This window comes from Vespa velutina, chromosome 8 (assembly GCF_912470025.1).
Source record: "Vespa velutina chromosome 8, iVesVel2.1, whole genome shotgun sequence".
NCBI classification, from domain to species: domain Eukaryota; kingdom Metazoa; phylum Arthropoda; class Insecta; order Hymenoptera; family Vespidae; genus Vespa; species Vespa velutina.
In genome coordinates this window covers 981160-987500 of record NC_062195.1, presented here as the reverse complement: position 1 = coordinate 987500, position 6341 = coordinate 981160, and positions in this window count along the sequence as shown.

Sequence of the window (6341 nt, the reverse complement as noted above, 5' to 3'; positions counted from 1 at the left end):
TTATGATTAGACGAAGAAAGGAAACGAGAAAAAATAAGATCCTATATATATATATATATATGTACGGGGTGTCCTCTTTCAATCGATCTTTATACGAATATCATCGAAATTCTTGAGGATAACGAAGATTCGTTTGAAGTATTTCTTTCCCTATTTTGTATGTGTTCCTTATCTATCGATGATCAATGGCCTTGAAACTATTTCATTCAAATATTCACAGATAACGTTAAGAAATATCGATGAATTTTACGATCAATCGATCGATTATAATGAGAGATACCCTGTATATTATTGTATACTTGAAAAGATCGACGTGTTTCCTGATTCGTGAATAAACGAAATCACGTTGGATTTCCTCGGTTACCACGAGAAAATTCAATTTATATAGAGAAACTTCGAAAAGCCATGCCGGAAAGTCCGAAAGGTCGTAGAATGATTCGGTTCATAAAGCATGATGGATGATACGAGAAAAAGAGATAGAGAGCTTTGGAAATACGTCGAAACATATGGGATATAGGAGCGATAGCGGTTTAGAATTTTGCGTATATCAACGGCGTTACTTCGTAAAATTTTTTTTCTCCTTTTTTCTTTTTTCTCTTTTTTTTTTTTTCTTCTTCTTCTTTTTACTCTTTTGTACTTTTTTTTTATTTCTTTTTTATTTTCTTTTTTTTTTTTTTTTACGCAAGAAAGAAAGGAAGACATATATCACGAAGGAAGGAAAAAAAAAAAAGAAAAATTCTTTCTCTTTTCTTTTTCGTTTCCTTTTTCCTTTCTTTGCTTATTTTCTCTTTTTTCTTTCTTTTTTTTTTTTTTTTTTTTTTTTCATAAATTTTCGCATTATAACGTTACGCGTAAAATTGAAGAATAAATTTACTGTCAAATCGGGCGCACGTGATATAATCCAAAGCATTCTAACGTAAAATACAACCAACGGGGAGATCTATAAGCATTCGCGTAGATAGTTTCGAGCGATCGAATCCTCCAAAGTTTAGCTCGTAAAGTTCCTTGAGTAACAGACAGCACACAGAAACGAGGAGAACGATGATCGCGGTACGTAAATGAATTTGCTTGAACTCGTTAAAGCGTCGAACTTTAGGACGAATGGTCGACCCTTTTGGAAGGTTATGAATCGGATCTATGTGAATACCGGTTGTTAGAGAAAATCCGTGATCGAATCGATTGAATGATCCTTATACGTAATACGCATTCGCATATAATATTTAATTCATCGAATAATATTTTTATTTTTAAATAACAATAGAACGTTGATGGGATATGATAGTGATGGAAAATAAAATTTACAATAATGTCGAAAATTAATACCCTTCTCGCTTGATAGAAAAACTGTACGGAAGGACAGAGTGATTTCATCGTTCAAACGACGCGAAAAACATAATAACGAGTAATATTGAAGTGTTCCGATAAAAAAATACTCAAGTAAATATGTAAATAATGGACGTTCGCGTGGCGCGGGACTCAAGTAAATATGTAATCAAGTTTTAGAAGGACAAATTCTAATCATTTCTCTTTCTCGTCTCATGCGGCTGAACGTAATAAGCCGAATCATTTTCGCGCGCTCGTTCAAATTTTAGCAACAATGCGAAGCTTTTTTGCTGCGTCTCATTATAAATTGTGAAATAATAAGAGGAAAATAAGAAGAAGAAAATAAAAGAAAAAAAAATTATATATATATATATATATATAAATATAAAAAAAAAAGAAAAGAAAAGAAAAGCAAAGAAAGAAAATGGGATCGTGTCTTCGAGATGATCGAGCGAAGCTTTTCACATTTTTATCTCGTTGAAACAGTCAACGTTAAATTCATGCACTGTCGATCGATGGGACTCGTGATCGCTTGATTTGCGATCTTAGACAATCATTTTTATCTCGCGTTTCGGACAAAGGATAAGAATTTTCTATTGTTTTTTTTTCTTCTTCTTTTTCTTTATTTTTTTTTTTCTCTCTTTTTCTTTTTTCTTCGTCGACGAGAAAATATGTTTTCGGTGCGAACGATTCGACGGTGCAAAGATGACGAAGAAAAATTATTTGGAGGACGATTTTCTTTATGTTTTTTCCGATAACAACGAAGCATAACGTAACGTATGTAACGTGGCTTATCGTCGTTCGAAAGAAAAATCAGCTGAAACTGATGCGGTACGCATTAAACTCCCATATTCTCTCAGTCAGCGCGTATATATATATATATATATATATATATATATATGCATATGTATATGTATATATCGATAAGTGTACGAATAATTAACAGCGGCCAAGAAGAATACAACAACAAGCGATTGTAGATAAAACTATCGTGATATAATTAATTACACGGCACACGTTCGTTCGACGCGCGATCGGCACGTACCTATTGAAAAATCGAAAAATGAAGGACGATCAAAGATGATGGATCATTAAATCTCGTAATAGATGTCACGTTAGTATCCTAATATCTTTGCGTCCCGCGAAATGTTTCAAGTTCGAGTCGCCGGATCACGCAGGCGTATCGATCGACAAAACTACGGCATCTCTTTGGCGGCGAGAATATGCGGAGGAGTATGTCGTATATAACATAATAAAAAAAAAAAAAAAAAAAAATAATAATAATAATAATAATAATATATTAATAATAATAATAATAATAATAATAATAATAAATAATAAATAATAATAATAATAATAATAATATATAATTACGCGCATATATTATCTTTATTATTATCGCGATCGAAGATTTTATATCGTAGCAACAACAACAACAACAACAACAACAATAACAACAAAAGAAGAAAAAATGGACAAACGTGAAGTAACGTTGGTAATAACGTTGTAAAAGGAATGCGTTGTTATATACATATAAACGTTCGTTAAACCAAAAATAAACGTAGGATGATGCGTGCGAAGAAATTTTCCATTGTGTGTGTCTGTACATTTTAAAGGACTGAACAGTATCGAATAATAATAACAATAATAATAATAATAATAATAATTTTATTATTATTATTATTATCATAATGATAAAAATATAGGAGAAAGATTAAGAAAAATCATTCACGATCGAAGCATTGTGTGTAAAATAAAAAAAAAGGAGAAAAAATGATTTCAAAAAAAAAAAAAAAAAAAAAAAAAAAAAAAAAAATGAGCATACATTGAACTATCGCTGCTAATGGTCCGTATAACGTAAAACGTGATAAGATTTTAGAATTGGTGTATGATAATCGTTCCATTAGTGTAAAATTATTTATTATCGTTTAAATGCCAAAGAAAAAAAAAACAAACAAACAAACAAACATTGTTAGTACTGTCGCTATATCACACTATTACTATTAATATAATTGCTACTATTATTATTAATAGTGTTACTAAATACTATTGTTACTAATACTACTACTATTACCATTAGTACCACTACTACTACTACTACTATTACTATACCTGCTGCAACTACTATTATCATATTACTGCTGCTATACTACTACTATTACTACTACTAATTAATACTATCATATAATCTCGTAGTATATATAAATTATATATACTACGGCTACTGTTTCAACCATTGTTACTACTGTTAGTATTTAACTGCTGATACTATACAATCCTCTCTAAAAGAGGAATAGGATCAGTGCAAAATGAGGCACGAATTGATGATAAAAGAAAAAAGAAAAAAATAACAAAAAAAAAGGAAGAAAAAAGAAGAAAAAAAGAAAAAGAAAAAAAAAAAGAAGAAAACCTCGCGGTGTCGTTGCGTTGCTCGAAAAAAAATCAAAACTCGTGGGAAAATAACACATATCCTGTGGTATTATCGAATGTAACACGTACACCTATTCAAAATTCATTCTCATATATACAATTCAAATGCTAATTTTACGATCTATCAACGATCTAACAAAATTATCGAATCTATCAGACATGAACGAAAAGATCGAGCTCGATCGAACGATCATCTTCTCAAATGATCGATGTTTCGCAAATGTTTAACTTGATATCGCACAAATATAAACTGACGTTTCGAATCGAATGAAAGACGCGAAACGAACGAACGAATGAACGAACGTACGAACGAACGAACGAACGAACGAATGATCGATCGATCGATATAAATGTAAATATAGTAGCACACTAACGTTATACTCGAGCGACAACTTGCGAGTTTTTCGAATACACTTGTGAGTCTCTTTTTCCGATAGACTGACTAGATTTTCTCTATTTGCTTATCTTTTTAGAAGGGCGAAGAGAGAAAAGAACGGTTCGCTTCGGACTATGGCGATTCAAGATGAAAGCTCATTCGTTCTCCCCTCGAAATTTTTCAACCATCGCTATCGCCATCCCTCTCCCCCCCCCCACTCCAACCTCACTTTTCTTTCTCTCTTTCTCTTTTTCTTTCCCTCTCTTTCTGCCCACTTTCATTCCAACTTATCACTTCAACCACCCAATCCTCACCAGGTTACGTGTGTATTATTATCAGCGAGAATAGCGAATGTACGAGCGAGTCGAAACATGAAATGAAATATCGTATGTAAATAATTACTGTGATAAGATAAGATTATTAATTATTATTATTATCGCCGAATGCGAAACCCCGTTATTGAGACGAAAGATGAAACGGAAATCGTGTCAGTAGCCAGATACTCGGTTTATTTTCTGGATCATACGTACGAGTTAATTAGAATAAAAAAGATATATATATATATATATATATATATGTCATCTTTTGACTTAAAGATATCGTCGATCTTTTCATCGATCTTTAACGAAATTATTTTATTCTCGCCGAGCAACGTGATTCGAATAAAACGCACAAATAGATACAGGAAATCTATCTACCGAATTCTTCTTCTTCTTCATTTTCTTCGTTGTCATACATATCTTTTTCAAAGGTTCCAATAAAAAAAAAAAAAAAAAAAAACGGACCATTATAATACTCATAGATCTTTCACGTTGCTAAAAGTACCGATTCGAAATAGAGATTTATCAGATATATGTATCGACAAATGAATAAGATGATCTCGTGAAATTTCGATATCGATCGACTGACAAATATTTTAGAAATTAGTATGGCATACCTAAACGTGCAGTATGTATGTGCTCTTCTCTCTCTCTCTCTCTCTCTCTCTCTCTCTCTCTCTCTCTCTCTTTGGCTCGTAGGTGGGTCCAATGAAGCGATTAAACTACTAGCCGGCATTCTAGACGAGCCATAGTGCCATTTGCTCCTATATGCGCATACCATAAGCGAGCTCGACGATGACGAGGACGACGAGAACGACGAGGATGACAAGAGAAGAGAAGACGAAAGGAGTAGAGGGGAGAGGAGAGGAAAAGAGAGAGAGAGAGAGAGGGAGAGAGAGAGACCGACAGAGAGATTGACGGGTGGTCAGGGTGAACGTTTCGTTGCGTGCTCCGACTTGACGAGTACGACGCATATTGGATATGCTACAGGCTGGCGGGCCGGCCGATCAATGACGAGCACAACTATTATGCGTCGTTCTATTCGTGTGTTACGTGTGTATATGTGTCTGAATTGTTTTGGAATAAGTGACGGATAAAGCGTATAACGTTTAACGTTCAATATTTTCTTAAAATACTTCAGACAATTATTAAATTATCTATCTCAATTTTCCTTTTTTTTTTCTTCTTTTTTTTTCTTTCTTCCTCATCTAAAATCAATATTATACCTATGATTTTAATATTGTAATATTTTAATATTTATAATATTAAATTGAAATCTTTCGTGATATCAATGTACATTTTTAAAGTTACATCGTATCACAGAGAGAGAGAAAGAGAAAGAGAGAGAGAGAAAGAGAGAGAGAGAGAGAGAGAGAGAGAGAGAGAGAGAGAGAGAGAGAAAGAGAGAGTGTATGTATATGTGTGTGCTAATGCAGATTCGAAATATTTCGAAAGATAATAGAACTTTCTAATCGTGCTAAAACAAAACATAATTTTTCGTCAAATAACAAAGTTTAATATTTTAATCGTCATAATTTGTACGCCTCTTTTTCTTTTTTTATACATTTTAAATTCATTGACGGATAAAAAGTTTGTTACTATCGATACATCGCGTATACTAGAGCGAAACGTTTCACCTTGCACGTACATACATACATGTATTTAAATCGTAGGACAAATCCCTCGTATTTGTTCAACTAAAACTTATTTCATTCTACTTTTGTAGGAAACAATTATCTACGACGACGAATTATCAACTCGTATCAACTAGACACGACTATTGTTCACAACTTATTTCTACAGACTGCTGGCCAAAATCATTCTCAGATTCCTCCATTCTCAGACTCGATAGTTACAAATCATTGCTTTTCGTACGAATTCGTATACGCGAA